This window comes from Mobula birostris, chromosome 15, assembly GCF_030028105.1.
Source record: "Mobula birostris isolate sMobBir1 chromosome 15, sMobBir1.hap1, whole genome shotgun sequence".
NCBI classification, from domain to species: domain Eukaryota; kingdom Metazoa; phylum Chordata; class Chondrichthyes; order Myliobatiformes; family Myliobatidae; genus Mobula; species Mobula birostris.
The window spans coordinates 50,037,001-50,057,797 of NC_092384.1; the positions used below are offsets into that span (position 1 = coordinate 50,037,001).

A 20,797-nucleotide genomic window follows, 5' to 3' on the forward strand; every position below is an offset into this window, starting at 1 on the left:
TTTCCGCAGGGGTCACTCCCTACGCGACTCCCTTGTCCATTCGTCTCCCCACTGATCTCCCTCCTGGCACTTATCCTTATAAGCGGAACAAGTGCGACACATGCCCTGACACTTCCTCCCTTACCACCATTCAGGGCCCCAGACAGTCCTTCCAGGTGAGGCGACACTTCACCTGTGAGTCGGCTGGGGTGATATACTGCGTCCGGTCCTCCCAATGTGGCCTTCTATATATTGGCGAGACCCGATGCAGACTGGGAGATCGTTTTGCTGAACACCTACGCTCTGTCCGCCAGAGAAAGCTGGATCTCCCAGTGGCCACACATTTTAATTCCACATCCCATTCCCATTCTGACATGTCTATCCACGGCCTCCTCTGCTGTAAAGATGAAGCCACACTCAGGTTGGAGGAACAACACCTTATATTCCATCTGGGTAGCCTCTAACCTGATGGCATGAACATTGACTTTTCTAACTTCCGCTAATGCCCTATGTCCCCCTTGTACCCCATCCGTTATATATTTTTATACACACATTCTTTCTCTCCTTTTTTTTCCCCCCTCTGTCCCTCTGACTATACCCCTTGCCCATCCTCTGGGTTCTCCCCCCTCCCCCTTTTCCTTCTCCCTGGGCCTCCTGTCCCATGATCCTCTCATATCCCTTTTGCCAATCACCTGTCCAGCTCTTGGCTCCATCCCTCCCCCTCCTGTCTTCTCCTATCATTTTGAATCTCCCCCTCCCCCTCCCACTTTCAAATCTCTTACTAACTCTTCCTTCAGTTAGTCCTGATGAAGGGTCTCGGCCTGAAATGTCGACTGTACCTCTTCCTAGAGATGCTGCCTGGCCTGCTGCGTTCACCAGCAACTTTGATAAGTGTGTTGCTTGTTTTTTACTCATCGAGTAGCTGTAGGAGGTTAATGACCAACTGATGACCTCGGGTGGGTAATGACCTCCCGTGTGTTCAAGTTCAACAGTGGGCGTGGCAGGGAATGAGGAAGGGTGCAGCTGACTCATATCGTTTCATATTGCCAAATCATATTGTTTCCTCGCAGCTTGGTAGCATGTGCTTTGTGGCCCGGTACCGGTCCGTGGCACGGTGGTTGGGGACCACTGCTCAAGTTCTTAGGATTCACTTGGAGCAATATCTCACTCTGGCTATTCAAGGGTAGAGATGTTTGAACTTTGAATGGCGTGGGTATAGTGTCTAACCTTTTGAAATGATTTTGCAGATATTATATAGTTAAGTTGGTGTATAAAATCATGAGAGGTGTTGATAGAGGGAAGACACAGTCTTTCCCCCCCCCCCCCCCCACAAATCAGGATCTAAAAGCTGGAGGACATAGGTTTAAGGTGAAAGATGTAAGATTTAAAAAGCACCTGAGTGGCTAGTACTTCATGCTGACAATGGTACATACAGTGGCATGCAAAAGTTTGAGCACCTCTGGTCAAAATTTGTTACTGTGAATAGCTAAGTGAGTAAAAGATGAACTGATTTCCAAAAGGCATAAAGTTAAAGATGACACATTAATATTTTAAGTAAGAAAACTTGTTTATTTCCATCTTTTACAGTTTCAAAATAACAAAAAAGGAAAAAAGCCAGAAGCAAAAGTTTGGGCACCCTGCATGGCAGTACTTAGTAACACCCCCTTTGGCAAATATCACAGCTTGTAAACACTTTTTGTAGCCACCTAAGAGTCTTTCAATTCTTGTTTGGAGGATTTTCGTCCATTCTTCCTTGCAAAAGGCTTCTAGGTCTGTGAGATTCTTGGGCCATCGTGCATGCATCGTTTTGAGGTCTATCCACAGATTCTCAATAATGTTTAGGTCAGGGGACTGTGAGGGCCATGGCAAAACCTTCAGCTTGCGCCTCTTGAGGTAGTCCATTGGGCATTTTGAGGTGTGTTTAGGTTCATTATCCTGTTGTAGAAGCCATCCTCTTTTCATCTTCAAAGTTCTATTTTAACTTCATCATTCCACAGGACTTGTTTCCAAAATGCATCAGGCTTGTTTAGATGTTCCTTTGAACCTTTTGTATAGAGCTTTTTGGCCACAATGAGCAAAGGTATGTTTGGAGAAAAAAAGGGTGCAGAATTTCATGAAAAGAACACCTCTCCAACTGTTAAGCATGGGGATGGATCGATCATGCTTTGGGCTTGTGTTGCAGCCAGTGGCACGGGGAACATTTACTGGTAGAGGGAAGAATAAATTCAATTAAATATCAGCAAATTTTGGAAGCAAACAGCATACCGTCTGTTTAAAAAAAAAGCTGAAGATGAAAAGAGGATGGCTTCTACAACATGATAATGAACCTAACCACACCTCAAATTCTTGTTTGGGAGATTTTCGCCCAATCTCAAAGAACTAGAAGCCTTTTGCAGGGAAGAATGGGTGAAAATCTCCCAAACAAGAATTGAAAGACTGTTAGGTGGCCACAAAAAGCGTTTACAAGCTGTGACACTTAGCAAAGGGGGTGTTACTCAGTACTGCCATGCAGGGTGCCCAAACTTTTTCTTCGGGCCCTTTTCCTGTTTTGTTATTTTGAAACTGTAAAAGATGGAAATAAAAGAAGTTTTCCTGCTTAAAATATTAAAGAAGTGTGTCACCTTTAACTTTATGCCTTTTGGAAATCAGTTTATCTTTTACCTGCTAAGCTTATTCACAGTAAGAGAAATTTTGACCAGGGGTGCCTAAACTTTTGCATGCCACTGTATATGGAATGAGCTGTCAGAGAAAGTGGTTTTGGCAGGTACATTATCAACATTCAAAAGGCATTTGGGTAAGTGTATGGATAGGAAGGGTTTAGAGGGATATAGGTCAAGTGCAGGGCCAGCTAAGTGGGCACTATGGTTGACATGAACGTGTTGAGCTGAAGGGTCTACTTCCATGTTGTGTTACTCTATGGCTCTTATTTATTTCAATAGAACTTCTCAGCTGAAAGGTCAGTAGGAAAATATTTTTCCTTTGTTTCATACAGTTTCGTAATATTTTGATGTTTTAAATTTTACTCTTGAAATTTCAATTGCTTGGAGTATTTTAATAGTTTTAAATACCCAAATGTCAAGGAGATTTAATGCAATAGAGTTAATGCATATCAGGCTTCACTCCCAATAAATCTGAGTGTCACGTTATAGATCTGTACAACATGTTTTCTTTTCATAGGGAAAGTGGTTTTCTGTGTGAATATGTTGTATTAGGAATTTATATTTGAAACCATTGAGAACTTAAAGTTGTACTGTTAATCTGAATGATGCCCTCACTTTAATATGAGCTCTTGTTTAGATATGTCCTTTTTTTTTAGGAAGGGGCACATATAGATTAAAATGGTACTGCTGTCTATATATGCCATTGATTGGCTCATGATGTGTCAAATATTGGGTTGCTGACTTCAGTAAGAATGTCAAGGCTGTGGTGAAGAAAATCATTAATAAGATTAAAGAGAACATTTTAGATGAAATCGGGCTCCTTTGCATAAGCTTAGGCTGCCTGAGATCTTTGCACAGTATTGTAGTAATTTCACATATTGCACTATACTGCTGCCATGAAAAAACAACAAATTTCATGGCGTATGTGAGTGATGATAAACCTGATTCTGATATGGTCTCTTTTGTGGACTGAAAGTAAGAAGGAGTAAGGAGAGGGGAATCACGGTTGGTAAAAGGGGAACGGAGAGGGGAGGGGGGAGGGAGCAGGAAGCACCAGAGGGACATTCTGTGATGATCAATAAACCAATTGTTAGGAATCAGATTATCTTGCCTGTTGTCTCAGAATTGGGTGTGACTGCACCCACACCTCCCCACCCTGGCACTTCTTCTCTGCCATCTGTCCCACACTCCTCACAGTGCTCCATCCTCGCCATTCTAAACATCCTTTGCTCCTGTCAGATTTACAAACTTGCTCTCCACTCCACTCCACTTCATATTGCCAAATACAGTACTGTGCAGAGGTCTCAGGCACCCTAGCTATGTGTCCTAAGGCAGTGGTCCCCAAACACCGGGCCGCAAAGCATGTGCTACCAGGCCACAAGGAAATGATATTATTTGGCGGTATGAAGCGATATGAGTCAGCTGCACCTTTCCTCATTCCCTGTCACGTCCACTGTTGAACTTGAACGTACGCAAGGTCATTGCCCACGTGAGATCATCAGTCACTATGAGTAAAAAACAAACGTCGCTTGAGAGTTTCTTTGGAAGAGGTGGAAGAGAACATAAAAGGCCTAACGATGCTAACGCAGAGACAGCTGAGGCAGAGACTGCCAAAAAAAAAAGCTTCCCTCAACAGAAAATAGGATGAGTCGTATATAAAACATGGCTTTATTGCGATCGGTGACTCGCACACTCCAAGCCCCGTGTGTGATATATGGAGACAAGCTGTCTAATGAGGCAATGAAGCCCTCAAAACTGCTTCGGCACCTTGAGTCCAAGCACCCTGCACTTGAAGACAAACCTGTTGAGTTTTTTGATAGGAAAAATTGTGAACAAGCGGAACAGAAGCAAGTGCTAAGAGCAACCACCTCCACAAATGTTGTTGCTCTGAGAGCGTCGTACTTAGTGGCTATCTGTGTGACATCTTCAAACTGCTCAATGAACTTAGTTTGCCGCTTCAGGGGAGAACGACAGCTGTCTTCAAGTTGGCAGATAGTGTCTGCTTTCAAAGCCAAACTGGAACTGCGGGGATGGCAAGTGGACAGGGGCATATTTGACTTGTTCTCGACATTAACTGGGATTTTGGGAGAGACTGAGGCTGCACCATTTTTCGCACAGCTGGTGCGCGATCACCTAACTTCGCTGTCGGCAGAATTCGAGCATTACTTCCCAACCGCAAATGACCCAAGACATGCAAAGGAATGAGTCCGTGACCCATTTGTGAATGTTTTTGGTGAATCATCCATGTCAGCACGGAAAGAAGATCAACTCCTCGAGCTTGCAAATGATGGTGGGCTGAAAAGTATGTTTGACATAACATCTCTACTGGCATTCTGGATCAAAGTCAAGGCTGAATATCCTGAGATAGCCACGAAAGCACTGAAAACATTGCTTCCATTTCCAACATCATATCTCTGCGAAGCAGGGTTTTCTGCAGTGAATGCAACGAAAACCAAATTGCGGAATAGACTGTACATAAGGAACCCCCTTCGAGTATCGCTGTCTCCCATCACCCCTCGATGGGACCATCTTGTTGCAGGGAAACAAGCCCAGGGCTCCCACTGATTCACCGATATTGGTGTGTTGCAATGATTTTATATGTTCATACGAGGAAAATATGTGCTGTGTGTTTAATATCCAAACGTTACTTAAAATGTTATGATGCTATTGACTTATAAGTGACTTATAATTGAATTATCACTATATTCAGGGGAGGAAAATATGCGCTGTGTGTTTAATATTAAATTCGTTAGACCCTTTAAAATCCGTTAAACCCTTTTAGAAACGAAATTAAGTGTATTATTAACCCCTTATAAGTGACATAGTTTCACCTATATTCTGGTCGTGATTAACACCCCCCACCCCCATTGGCCGGTCCGCAAGAATATTGTCAATATTAAACTGGTCAGCAGTGCAAAAAAGGTTGGGGACCCCTGTCCTAAGGCGTTTGCACAGTAATGTAAAACCCAGAACTGATAGATTTTGCCAAAGCCAAGATGATTTGTTAGTATAAATAATAAGGGTGAAAATACTTCTACACATTCAGCTGACAATTTGGTGGGGCACAAGTTTGAGTTCTTAACTTAAAGAAAGGATCAGATATGTAGAAATGTGGGTTATCCTGTTTGGAACTATGATACAAACAGTCTTTGATTATTTTTAGAATGGATAAGTGATAAAGAGCACAGTCTGCTGGGAAATGGGGAAAAAAAAGATGACTTTTGGAGAGCTAGGAGAATGCATGGCTTGCTTGTGCCGTAAAGGTCAGTCATTTCATGACCGCTTTTACTGTTGAGGATATTGGAAATTTAATTCTGGGCTGAAACTACTATTTCTCTCCATCCCCATCTCTCTGAAAGCCATTAATCAAAGAAGAGGGATAACTGTAGTTTTTTTTTTACTTATTAGTTATATTAGTTAATTGGGCCTTGTGTTATAAGGTGATCCTGCAATGGAACATAATTGTCCTATTAGCTTATTAGATAATTGCTTAATTTATAAATAAAACTCATCTCATAATAATTGATGCTGACATAAACTTAAAACTTACAGTTCTCGATAAATGTGAAATATCTTGTCTATGCACATGTGTGGTTGTGAAAGAGAAGAAATGATTTGTTTGTTGTTTAATCTAGCAGTTTAGTAGTCAAAAGCAAGTGTTCACTTTTAAGAATTCTTAATTTATAGTCACTGACCTGATGCATGTTGATTAGATTAAAACTCAATTCAGATCTGCAGTAAGCATTATCAATATGGATTTCTCCAGGCTGGTCCCACTTAAAAAAATTTTCGCCATCACCAAGGTAGGTTTTGTCCCATGTTATAATTTAGTGCCAGCAAGTTCTCATCTGATTTTTCTCTTAAGTTTTGTTTCAATCTTTGGGACATTGTTGGGCCTAGTTTCTACACACCACATTTCCCTAAGAGTCTTGAAGTCAGGAATTTTAAGTTCATTGGAAGACCCTGTAATTAGTTTGGCCACTAGGACGTGAGCATCACTGTCATCAAACTTTGACATCTCAAAGTTGATGGCAGGGTAGGCAGGTTCCAAAGTGACAGAATTCCAAGAACACTATTATTCTTCTAATATTCAAGCTTTGTTTACATTGTGAATGTCCTAATATTTGTGTATACTCAGCAATTTAGACAGGAATCTATCTGTATCATTAAGTTATTGACCCAAAATGCAAACACTTTTTCCACAGATGCTTTTTATTGTGTATGTCTTCAGCATTTCTGTTTATCGCCAGGTTCCCAGAATTTACTGTATTTTTATTTTGTTTGATTCTGTATTTCTTAGTTGATAGTTTATTTCTGACTTGTGCCATAACTTTCATGAAGTTGTTTTATTTGCTAACTTTCGTGAGATGATTTGATTTTGCTGCAATTTAAAGCAGCATGAAATATTATCCTAGTCTTAGTTAAATAATTTAGTGAAATATCATTTGACCATTTTTTTAGTTCATAAAATTTTAAACTTTTCTTGTTTATTATCCTTGCACAGTCTATAATTCTTGTTTTCAATCTTCAGTTGTACAACATTACAATCAGAATTGTTGGCAAAAATCAAAATGGGCAGTAATGAAGCACAAGGTGAAACAAACTATGGATATGATGAAAGACCAACATTGAAGCAAATGATGATTCTAGTTGGATGCAAACTCTAGTTTGCTTGTGAAGATGCAGAATGATTCCTCGATACTTGCTTTCAACTGGAATCATAGTTTGAGTCATCAACTTAAAATATCCTAATGTCAAGGCATGGGATTCGAAACAAAAATTGGAGGCCAATTATGCATAGTGAAATGCTTGAGTATATTTTGAGGAAGAAGATGTTTACACAAAATTCCTATAAGGCAGTCCACATATTGAAAGGGTTGACCCTTTTTTTAACTATAAAAGCACAGTTATTCGTAGAGTTGGGTGCAGCTCTGCTGATATCAATTGTTGAATGTATATTTTTTCTTAACAAATGGAGAATCATTGATATGGGAAGCTGAGTTCACTATTGAAAAACCACATTTAGCCAACATCAGCATTTGAAAACGAGAGGAAACTCAGGATAGGAAAACCACATTGAGAGCAGAGCTTCTTGTGAACCTGAGTAATAGTTGTTGTTATGGCAAAATTTGCCATTTCATATACTTGTGGTTTATCGGATAATGCGGTTACATTTCATGTGATGTGTTGAGATACATTTTTAAAAAAATTCCACTGCTTTTCATGCAGTTTTAATCTTGAACTCAGATGTAAAGATTTTACTTCATTGAAGTGGTAACAAGGAATAATGCTTTGTTTTTCAAACATGTGTTGAGTGGTATATACAACTTTAACTGTTTGAACTTGATTTTTTTTTACCATAACTAATTAGATTTCCCTTCTAACTAAGTTTTCCCCAATATCATTTCAGACCACTGTCATCAAAGCTGGTGCATTCCATTATTGGAGCAAACAAATGCCGTGGTGGAGAACTATGGAATCAGTAAGTACTAAGATTTTCGGAATAAAATTATATGAGGAAGAGTCCTTCCATAGTTTTTCTGTGAATGACAGTACACCCAGTAATGTTGATATCTAATTTGGAAAATTTCCTAGGATATTTAAAAGCAAATTGGTGCTGCGTCACGTCTAACAACCAGTTAAAGCTATAGCCACGTTTATCCCTCAACTGTCTACAGAAGAATTTGACAATTTTCCTAATTTTCATTTTGGAATGAACTTTATGGTTAGGTTTATTAACATAGTCTTAAATGATGTGTAATTTGTTGTTTTGTGGCTGTGGTACAATGCAAAGACAAAATTACTCTAAGTTACAAAATAAGTAATTAGTGCAAAGCAAAAAGAAAATGATAAAGTGATCATGGACTTTGCATGAGGGCAAATTCTTGTCTGTGGGTCTTGGTTTCTATACCTCCTATTTGATGGTAGTATTGAAAAGAAGGCTTGTCCTGGAATTTGAGGAAGCTTAATGATGGATGCTGCCTTATCTAGGGTCTGTCTCTTGAAGATGAACCTGATTCTGATTCAAATAGTGTCAAGATTTTAATGTAAATGGTACTAATTTGGGCATTTCCCTCGGTTATGTGGATTTTACATCATCTCCTGTAACTTAATATTGAGGGTCAAAGTGAAGGGTGACATGAATTGGTCTGTATTTTGTTGAGAGTTTGCCCCATTGGGTGATTTGCAAAATTAGCAGGATTTACATTTATTTTTCTACAATTAATTTGGATTTCAGAATCGTATCCATTGGCAGCTGGATGAGTTAATTTTTGCACATCTCAGATCATCACCAATATAATCTCATTCTAGATTCCCTCTCTTTCCCTATTACCAGAAAAGCCTCTTTTAATGGCATCAGAAATTATAAGGGAATATTTCAATGGAAGTACTCTCGTTCACCCCGTGTTTTTGCATTTGTTGATGACTCAATTTGCCTCAAGGGTGTCCAGACTTAGTGTTAAAAGATGTTATACTAAATTTGATGAATTGCTGCATATTGTTCTGAAAGTGGTTGGAGCTACAGTGTATTTACAATGGCTAGGGTAGATTTTGAATCCAGGGAAGTCTTTTTCCTTGCTGGTGTTACGAATAAATAGGAGACATATTTGTAAAGAATTATGTTAGAGGAAATTAATGGAGAACCAGTCTAGATCTTATTGTTTATTTAATATTCAGTAATGTTTGAGTAATCTTGTAAATTTATTTTTTGATTAAGCTTTCTTTATGTAATTCATTATCATTTTATGTAAAAATACATGGATTGCATGTGTCATGATGCTTTCATATGATGTGTGGTGTCTCGCTTAAAGTAAAGAACTGAGTTCAACTCGCACTCCCGGCTTTTTTGTTTCTCCTTTGAGGTTGAAGCACACTGAGATGTTTGAGTTTAAAAAAAACAGTGTAGCACGTACAGAAACGGTTGAATTTTTCTTTAAAAAGGCAGTAAATGGAAGAATTTGCGGGTTCATAAACAGTGAGTACCAGGTTATGATAATCATTAAAAATAAAAGAACAGAAGTGGCTGGTTATGTTGGAAAAATGGATACATCTGATTGCTCAGCAGGTAACTGGCTCATGTATACTGAGCTAATTGAACAGTATTTTATAGCAAATTAAATAGCGGATGATAATCAAGTTTCAATTTTGCTGAGTGCATTGGGGTTAAAGGCATATAGTTTGCTTTGAAGTTTAACTGCTCCAACCAGCTGAAATGAGCTTGCTGATATTGTCAAAGTAATGCAGGAGCATTTAGAACTGAAGCCATTGTTGATTGCAGAACACTTTAGGTTTCATAAGTGGAATCAAAAGGAAGGGGAGACCATTTGTGGCAGAAATGAAGAGATTTTCTGAGCATCGTCATTTCAATGATGGGCTTAATGATGTACAGAGGGAGTTTAGTTTGTGGAATCTTACAAGAAAGCATTCAAAAACAGCTCCTAACTGAAGCACAACTTTCATTTAAAAGAGCAGTTGAAATTGTATCAATGGAAACAGCAGAAAGACACATTAGAGTTGCAGTCAGGAATAAAAGTGAGCATGAACAAAACAACATGTCTGGCTGAACAAATTGTGTTACTGTTGTGGCAGGGGCTCACATACAACAGAGCAATATAGATTTAAAGTTGAAGCTTGCAGAAAATGCAACAAAGGAAGACACGTATGAAGAGCGTGTTAGGCAGATAAAAATAAATGGACTGCACAGGGAAAAGAAAAAGCTAAAAGTAAAGTTACAGTTTCAATAAGAGCGCTAATCTGTATGTTGTTGATGAAAATCTGATAATGATGAGAGTGACACAAGACTGGCTATCCTTGAGATTTACAATGTGAAAATGGACAATATAAGGTAACAATGGACAAGCAATAACACTTACATGAGAAATGAATGGCAGATTAATAAAAATGGAATTTGATTTGGCTGTTTCAGTCATTCCTCAAAATTAGTTTGAATGGCATATTAAAGATTTTAAACTGAAGCCTGCAGATATCCAGTTAAGAATTAGTCCTGGAGAATAGATGACTCCTGTGGGAATGATGTTCGTGATAGTGAAATACGGCAACCATCAAGCTGCATTGGGCTTGTATTTGGCTGAGACCACAACTTGATTGAAGAGCCATCCACTGTTTGCATGCCACATCCTCTACAAAAGAGCCAACTGAAAGTGAATTAGTAAATGTACTGGATGATGCCACAGCACTGTTCAGTGACGGCAATGGAAAACTCAAACATATCAAGGGTAAAATAGTGTTAATGAAAATGCTGCACTCAAGTTTTGCAAAGCCCGTCTGGTTCTTTATCCCATCTGTGATAAAATAGCCAGTCAGCTGGTTCACATGGAGGCTGAAGGAACTCTTTCCAATGTCAGTTGAGCCCATGAGCAATGCCAGTGGTCCTAGTAGCCGAGAAGAATGTGACTGTCGGGATCTGTGGTGATTTTAAGATCACCATCAACTCAGTACTGAAAGTAAATCGATACCCTTGGTGCAGGATAGAGGATATCCTTGCAAAACTTAAATGAGGCCTACCTACAAATGAAGATTGATGGAGTCCAAAATGTTGCTCACCATAGATACAAAGAGCTTTTTCACTGTAACATGCTTGTATTTGGAGTGGTAACTGCGCCTGCACTCTGGCAAAAAAGTATGGGCCAGGTTCTTCAAGACCATGAGATATAGGAACAGAATTAAGCCATTAGGCCTACTGAGTCTACTCTGCCATTTCATCATGGTTGATCCATTTCCCCCTCAGCCCTAATCTCCTGCCTTCTCCCAGTTTCCCTTCACGTCCTGACGAATCAAGAATCTATCTATCTCTGTCTTAAATATATCCAATGACATGGCCTCCACAGCCACCTGTGGTAATGAATTCCACAGATTCATCTCTCTGGCTAAAGAGCTCTTAATCTCCATTCTAAATGGATGTCCCTCTATTCTGAGGCTGAGCGCTCTGGTCTTAGACTCCCACACCATAGGAAAGATCCTCTCCACATCTCCTCTATTGAGGCCTTTCATGTCTCAATGAGATTCCCCCCCCCCCCCCCCCACTTATTCTTCTGAATTCCAATGAGTAAAGGCCCAGAGCCATCAAATGCTCCTCTTATGATAAGCCTTTCATTCCTGGAATCATTTTCGTGAACCTCCTTTGAACTCTCTCAAATGTCAGCACATCCTTTCTTGGATAAGGGGCCCAGAACTGCTCAGGATACTCCAAGTGAGGCTTCACCAATGCCTTATAAAGCCTTAACAGTACATCATTGCTTTTATATTCTAGTTCTCAAAATGCCTTCCTCACTGTGAGAATGATTCCAGGAATGAAAGGGGTACCGCATGAGGAACATCTGGCAGCTCTTGGGCTGTATTTCCTGGAGTTTAGGAGAATGAGGGGGGATCTCCTAGAAACATTCTGAATATTAAAAGACCTGAACAGATTAGATATGGCAAAGTAATTTCCCATGGTAGGGGAGTCGACTTCAGGATTGAAGGACATCCATTTGGAACAGAGATGCGGAGAACTTACTTTAGTCAGTGGGTGGTAGGTCTGTGGAATTTGTTGCCACGAGCAGCTGTGGAGGCCAAGTCATTGGGTATATTTAAGGTAGAGATAGATAGGTTCTTGATTAGCCAGGGCATCAAAGGGTATGGGGAGGAGGCAGGGGAGTGGAGATAACTGGAAGAATTGGATCAGCCCATGATTGAATGGTGGAGCAGACTTGATGGGCTGAATGGCCTACTGCTCCTATATTTTATGGTCTTACTGACTTAACCTGCAAATTAATCCTTAAAGAATCCTATACGAAGGTTCCCAAGACCCTTTCACCTCAGAGTTTCAAATCTTTCTCCATTTAGGCTGCACAGACACTGAGTGTTACCTGGATGACATTGTTATTGGTAATGAGGACAAGGAACATCTTCAAACTGTCAAGATTAGAAAATTATGAGCTCTGAGCATAATGCAGCAAGTGTGAATTCTTTAAACCAAGCATCACTTATTGGTGCACAAAGATTACACAAGCATGCTGAGAAAATTCAAGAGTGGTGGATGGCCGAAGTCAAAGGATGTGTCACAATTGTGGTCCTTTTCAGGATTGGTCAACTACTATATTAGGTTCCTGCCTAACCTGGCTACTGTGCTCCACCCCTTGAACTCATTACTACAGATTGGGAAGAAATGGCAATGGGCAGTGAGGTGGCTTTCCAAAAGGCAAAGGATATGGTGACATCAGGCACTCTACTTGCACGTTATAATCCACATTGTCCAATAGAGTTTGCCTGTGACACCTCGCTTTATGGTACAGGTGCAGTCATGTCACAGGTTAAAAGTGATGGAAGTGAACAGCCCACCACCTTTGCATCGCGTTCCCTTACCCCTGCAGAGAAAAGTTGCACACAGATTGACAGAGGCCTTGATGCTGGGTTTGGGGTACAAAACATTTTATCCAGTACTTATATGGGAGCAAGTTTACCCTCTTTACTGGTCATCAGCCACCGGTGTCCATTTCCAATCCACAAAAAGGTGTTCCAATAACAGCAGCAGCACAAATGCAGAGATGGACTCTGTTCCTCGGAGTGCACAATTACTAAATTGAATTCAAGAGGACGACAGATCATGGAAATGCTGATGGATTGTTCAGTTTACCCTTGGAAAAGGAAAAAATTGCAAAAGATGACTGCTTTTGACGTATACTCCTTAACACAAATCGAAAATTTCCTTATTATGGCAGGGATGATTCTAAGAGAAACCAAAAAAAGACCCCACACTCTCTCAGGTCTACAAGGCCATCCAAAATGGCTGGAATGTACAGCAGAAACTCCAGTTGCCTATTTTTTTTTACCAGTGCCGTGATGAACTTGCCCTAGACAAGCATTGCCTTATGTGGTGATTGAGAGTTGTTGTACCATCCAAGCTGAGAGTGAAAGTGTTGAAGGAGCTACATGCTGATCATTTAGGTGTGGTTAATATGGAAAATGTTGGCTCGAAATTTTGTCTGGAGGCCCGGGGTAGATCAGATCGAGCAGCTTGCCGTGCACTGTGCAAGATGCCAACATGTCCAAAAGATGCCAAGAGCAGCATCTCTCCATTCTTGCATTGCCGTGGCAGAGGATTCGTGTGGATTTTGTGGGATCATTCATGGGCACAAATTTCTTGGTAGTAGTGAATGTGGCTACAAAGGGGCCAGAAGTGTTCCCAGCAGCCTCCATCACAACTGATCATGTGTTGAGAAGCCTCTTCACAAGGACTGGTGTTCCATAACACCTAATCAGTGACAATGGACTATAGTTTGTGGCGGAACATTTTCAGTCGTTCTTAAAAAATGAATGGAATAAGACATATTACATCTGCACCATGCCACCCACTTTGTGGAAAAATTTGTCCAGAGTAAAAAGAAAATGCACTGCAATCAATGACAACGGAATACACGACACTGACACTGAATCAAAAGCTCGCCAATTTCTTCCTTGCATTTTGTAACGCAGCACACTTCACAACTAACACTCACTGGGTATGCTGTTCCTGGATCATTCCTTATGTTAACACTTGGATTTCCTCAAACCCAATCTTAGAAGGAGTATGCAGGACAAACAGCTGAAACAAATTGAGGGCTCGTCAAACAAGGAAGTTTGATGTTTTACTCCTGGACAAACAGTCCTGGCAAGAGACTACGGAGGTGATCAAAGTGGATACTTGGATAGATTAAGGACAAAACTGAACCACTCTCCATCACAGTGGAGCTTACATCTGATATCGTCTGAATACAACACATCAATCAGTTAAGCAGAGTCAATTGTTAATGAAGAAAAGTGGCTACCGCTGTCGGAGCCACTTCCTGTAGTCTCGGTCAACTCCTGTAACCACCGCAGAGGAGGCCACAGAGCCTCCTCCGAGAGATATTGTTTCACAACCACAAGTCCCACCTGCCAAGCAGAGTGATCTCGCTTGCCAAGAAAGGTGTTATCCCAGAAGAGTAAGCCTCCATAGCAATTAAATCTTTTGGCTTAAATATGACAATTTAAAAATTGACTCTGCTGTGCATTTAAAATTCAGGAATGTTGACTGTTTATTCATTTCCATAGATGCTGCCTGACTTGCTGAGTTCCTTCAACATTTTGTGTGTATTACTTGTAAATATATTACTTAATTAAGCATTCTTTGTTGTTTATATAATTATGGTTATGATTTTTAAAAAAATGTGAATTTCATACTTCATAATGCTACTGCATGGTACGTGGTGCCTTGCTTAAAGTAAAGAACAGAATTAGATTTTCATTCCCGGTTCTCTTGTTTTTTCTTTGAATCAGTTTTAATGTTTTGAAGCTACCAAACAGCACTCTCATCCCCTTTTTAAATTGATCGAAAGATTAGCCACAAAATTGTAGATCTGGATCCAGGAAGTAGCTCCCTTCGGAAAGAAGAGGCACAATGGGTCACATGAAGCATCCTCACTAAGTTGCTAAAGGGACACAATTTGCCCTTATCTGAAATATTAATGTTGCAAGTGACAACTTGCTGATATTTCTTGTACAATAATTAGAGAAGTGTGTTAGAGCCAAGTTTGAAGCAAACTTAATTGTGAAGCAATAGACACCAAAAAAATCTGTTATAGTGACAACATAAATATGAAACACCATTGAATGCTTAACCTATTCATGACATCATTGCATAGAATTCAGAACATCTGTGCACGATTCAAAGTTGCTTTCTGAAGGTTGAAGATGGTGAGGGTGATCAAATTTTTTTGTAAGTCCATTGCTTAATATCCTACAACATTAATGATTATGTGATTGTGACAATTATGTTGACTTCTTTGGGTACTCTCTTATAAAGCATTGAACAGTACAGCATAGCAATAAGTGCCTTGGTACATAGTCAACTGTGGTGCCTATTTACACTAATACCATTCATCCATCTGCACATGGTCTATATCCTTCCATCCCACCTGACTAAATGCCTTTTAAATTTGTTGCTATCATATCTACTTCCACCTCCTTCCCTGGCAATGCATTCCAGGCAGGTACCATTCTGTGTAAGACAAAACTTGCCTTGCCTATCTCCTTCAAACAATTCTCTTCTCACCATAAAGCTATGTCTTTTACTATGTGACATTGTCACCCAGCAAATCTCTATATGTCTCATAATTTTATAACTGTCACGTTGCCCCTCAACCTCTGCTCAATTAACGTTCAGTATTCCTGGTGAAGTGTTGGGTTAAGGGTTCCAGGATTTACATCATGTTAATGAAGAATCAGTTGTTATATTTCCAAGTCAACTTGCGCATGAAATGATAACCCTGCAGCACTTCCCAATGCATTTTGTGTATGTCCCTTCAAAAACTAATCAGTAAACGCCAAGACCCAGGCCTCAATATCTCCTTGTGCAATTGGATCTTGGATTTCCTCACTTGCAGACCCCAGTCAATTCAGATTGGCAACAGTATTCTCTCCACAATCTCTATCAGCACAGATGCACCACGAGGCTGTATGCTTAGCCCCCTCTTTTACAACCTTTACACCTATGACTGTGTGGCTAAGTACAGGTTTCCCCCGCCATCTGAAGGTAGAGCGTTCCTATGAAATGGTTCGTAAGCCGGAATGTTGTAAAGCGAAGAAGCAATTACCATTTATTTGGGAAAAATTTGTGAGCGTTCGCAGACCCAAAAATAACCTAACAAATCATGCCAAGTAACAGATAAAACCTAAATAACAGTAACATATAGTAAAAGCAGGAATGATATGATAAATACACAGCCTATATAAAGTAGAAATACTTCTCTACAATCATTGCCGCACTGTTCTCTGTAGCGAAGATCTCACGCAAGCGCTGTCGGCAAAAACACGGCACAAGCGCTCTCAGCAAAAACACTCTCTCCAGTAACCTTTAAGCTATGAAGCTGCCAAATCATACCAAATAACGCATAAAAATACACAGCCTATATAAAGTAGAAATAATGTATGTACAGTGTAGTATCATTTACCGGAATTGGGAAGACGGCGCTGAGCACACTGATGATAGTGTGTTAGGCTATGTCGTCGGAGGTTGGGGTGGTGCAGTGGTCCCCACCCTCCAGGCCACTGACCAATACCGATCCGTGAAGAATGCAGTGGTACAGCGGTAGCCAGGATGCACCCAGCACATCTTTAAGAAAAAAAGCCGAAATAAACAAGCTAATTAATTAGGTGCTGCCCGGCACGTAAATGTTGGCCCAGATCAGAGGCGAAGCAATCGGCAATCGCCTCTGATCTGGGCCAACATTTATGTGCTGGGCGGCACCTAATTAATTAGCTTGTTTATTTTGGCTTTTTTTCTTAAAGATGTGCTGGTTGCCTCCTGGCTACCGCTGCATTCTCTGCGAATGGGTATCTGTCCGTGGCCTGGGGGTTGGGGTGGTGGGACACTGGGGTGTCATCTCATCGTTGTCTGTTTCCATCAGGGCAGGCAGGTCATTTTCTTCTATCTCTGCCTGCCTTGATGTCGAAGGTCAAGGTTCGTCATCTGCTGTAGCTGATGTGGAAGGCTTGCTTGCCTACTTAGCCTCGCGCATTTTTCTCTCATTCAGTTCTTTGTAAGGACTCAAACCATCTTGCAAATATGCCCTAAACCTACGTACCCTTTCAAAATTAAAGCTGTACTTTATCATTGCAACGAAAATCTCACGCAGCTGCTTCGCGTTCAGTTCCTGGACGACTTCACTTTCGGTCTGTTCGCTTCTGCATTCGGTTTTGATTGTTATCCTTTCCTCTTCCAATTGCATCAGCTCTTCATCTATCAGTTCTTGGTCATGGGATGCTAAAACCTCTTCAACATCATCTTCATAAACTTCCACAAGCCAAACTCACTTTTTCCTTACTTCGTTCACCACGATTGAAATGCTTAATTATGTCTAATTTTACGGTAAGTGTAACACCCTTATGAGCTCTTTTAGGCTTTTCCGATACCTTAGAACTCATCTTGCAAAAGGATGCTCACAGGCACGTGTTTAAGCAATGCCGACTAGAATGCCGTTCTGAATCCGGGGGAGGAGTGGCTGCTCGGGGCGTGCGCTGCTTTTTTCGCGTGCTGCCTTTTTTCGTAACGGTGAAAACACTTTCTGTTAGTGAAAACAGGTAACTAATGTAGGTCTTTCATAACAATGAGGTTTCGTAAAGCGAACGTTCGAAAAGCTGGGGACACCTGTACAACTCCAACACTGTTTACAAGTTTGCTGACAATGCCATTGTTGTGTGCTATATCAAAGGGAGCAATGAATCAGCATCCCGGATGGAGATTGGAAACTTGGCTGAGTTTTGTAATAACAACAACCTCTCACTCTATGTCAATAAGACGAAGGAAGTGAATATTGACTTCAGAAGAGGGAAACCAGAGGTCCATGAGCCTGTAATCATTGGGGGATCAGAGGTAGAGAGGGTCAGTAACTTTAAATTCCTGGGAGTGTAACTATCTCAGAGGACCAGCTCTGGACCCATCATATAAGTACAGAGAAAGCACGACAGCGCCTCTGCATCCTCAGGAGTCTGCGGAGGGTTGACATGTCATTGAAAACTTTGGCAAACTTCTATAGGTGCTTGGTGGAGTGTGTGCTGATTGGCTGCATTATGGCCTGGTATGGGAACACCAATACCTTGAACAGAAAATTCTCCAAAAGGTAGTGGATTCAGCTCAGTACATCACAGGTAAAACCCAACTTTTGAGCAGATCCACATGAAATATTACTGTAGAAAAACAGCATCCATCATCAAAGATCCTCACCACCCAGGCTATGCTCGTTTCTTGCTGCTGCTGTAGAAGGTGAAAGTGCCTTAGGACTCGCACCAGCAGGTTCAAGAACAGTTGCTACCCCTCAACCATCAGGCTGTTGAACAAAAGGGGATATGGCGACATTCATTTAAGGACTTGTATTGTTACTTCATGCTCATTATTTATTGCTATTTATTTATAACTGCATTTGCAGTTTGTTTACAGTTAACAGTTCTTGATGTTTACAGGTACAGATTTCCCCGCTATCCGAAGGTAGAGCGTTCCTATGAAACAGTTCATAACCCGGAATGTCGTAAAGTGAATAAGCAATTACCATTTATTAATATAGGAAAATTTTTTGAGCATTCCCAGGCCCAAAAAATAACCTATGAAATCATGCCAAGTAACACACAAAACCTAAAATAACAGTAACATATAGTAAAAGCAGGAATGATATGATAAATACACAGCCTATATAAAATAGAAATACTTTTCTGCAATCATTGAAGCACTGTCCAGAGCAGCGAAAATCTCACGCAAGTGCTCTCGGCAGAAATACTCTCTCCAGTAACCTTTAAGCTATGAAGCTGCCAAATCATACCAAATAACACATAAAAATACACAGCCTATATAAAGTAGAAATAATGTATGTACAGTGTAGTTTCACTTACCGGAATCGGGAAGACAGCAAGCACACTGATGATGGTGTGTTAGGCTGAGTCGTTGGAGGTTGAGGTGGTGGGAGGTACAGGAGACTAGGGTGTCATTTCATCATGGTCTGTTTCCATCAGGGCAGGCAGGTCACCTTCTTCTATGTCTGCCTGTCTTGATGTCGAAAGTCGAGGTTCGTCGTCTGCTGTGGCTGATGTGGAAGGCTTGAAAAACGACAGTATGCTTGATTGCTTAGCCTCGTGCATTTTGCTATCATACAGTTCTTTGTAAGCACTCAAAACATCCTGCAAACCTGCCCTAAACCTACGTAATCTTTCAAAATTAAAGTCATACTTTTCTGCAATCATTGCAGCGTTGTCAATCACAGTGAAAATCTCACGCAATTGCTTCATGTTCAGTTCCTGGATGACTTCACTTTTGGGCCATTCGCTACTGCGTTCGGTTTCGATTGTTATCCTTTCTACTGCAATTGTATCAGCTCTTCATCTGTCAGTTCTTGGTCATGGATGCCAAAACTTCTTCAACATCATCTTCGTTAACTTCCACAGACCCAGCCTCCTCAGTCAAACTCACTATTGCCGTATTTATTGTTGATGGTTCGAAGCCTTCAAAATCGTTTACTGCTTCGGGACGTAGTTCCCTCCAAACGCCATTTCTCGTCGAGACTGTTAGCCTTTCGAGAGCATCTCCAAAGCTGGCGATTGCCAATTTTATATTGTAGTCTTTCCAGATCTCTCGCTAAGATGCTTCGGAGTTGCTCTCTCTGTCAGTGGTACTTACAATAAAACGCATCACATTTTGCGTATAGTAAGCCTTAATTGTGGCTATTAGGCCTTGGTCGCACAGCTGCAGCAACAATGTCGTATTCAGCAGTAAGAACACAACACAAATGTTACTGCCATACTCGGTAATGTCAGGTGGATGAGCAGCACAATTATCGACAATCACAAAACGCCTATTATCGAGGTTATTTTCTCTACAGTATTTTTCAACAAAAGGACTAACGTATTCATTCATGTACTCAGAAAAGTTCACTTGGGTATTCCAACTGCTTGGATGTGAACGGAACCCAACGGGAAGTGTTTTCTTATCAATGCCTTTAAGTGCCCTCGGATTTTCTGAATGGTACACTAGTAGAGGCTTAAGGACAGCATCACCAGTGGTGTTAATAATAGGCATTCGGGTAAACCTGTCCTTCGATGCCTTGTGTCCCTTAGCCTGCTTTTCTGTTATCGAAATGTCTTGCTCGGCAATTTTTTCCAATAAATTGCAGTTTTGTTACAGTTAAACACTTGCTTACACGAATAACCACCTTCTGTAATTATTTTCTTCAGTTCTGCTGGGAACTTTTCGGCAGCTTCAGTATCAGCCGAAGCACGCTCTCTGGTAAATGTTAAACTATGAAGCTGCCCTCATCTCAGAAACCGATCAAACCACCCATGAATACCTTTAACTTCCACTTTCGCAACACTTTTATCACCGTTGTCCAGTGCTTTCTGTTTCAGCTTATTAAAAAGACTGACTGATTGATTTTTCCTTAAGTATAAGATAACTTAACGGAACACCATGCTTTGTACACCCATCAATCCACTCAAGCAATAGACTTTCCATTTTATCCATTATTGGATGCTGACTAAGAGAGACCACCTTGTTATGAGCAGAACCAATAGTAACGTCGGCAACTTTCAAGATTCTTTCTCTCTGCATAAATAGTGCAAATGGTGGATGCAGGCAAGTTCAACACACGGACAATGTC

General features: G+C 40.7%; 1 protein-coding gene across 1 annotated transcript in view; it reads left to right on the plus strand.

The window, feature by feature from the left end:
* The window catches only part of ankrd11 (ankyrin repeat domain 11), a 187,114-nt gene that overhangs the window by 41,536 nt on the left and 124,781 nt on the right, over positions 1–20,797 (plus strand). The window contains exon 2 of the mRNA XM_072279752.1: positions 8,050–8,121. The gene's annotated coding sequence lies outside the window, so the exon portion shown is untranslated. The remainder of the gene's footprint in view (positions 1–8,049; positions 8,122–20,797) is intronic.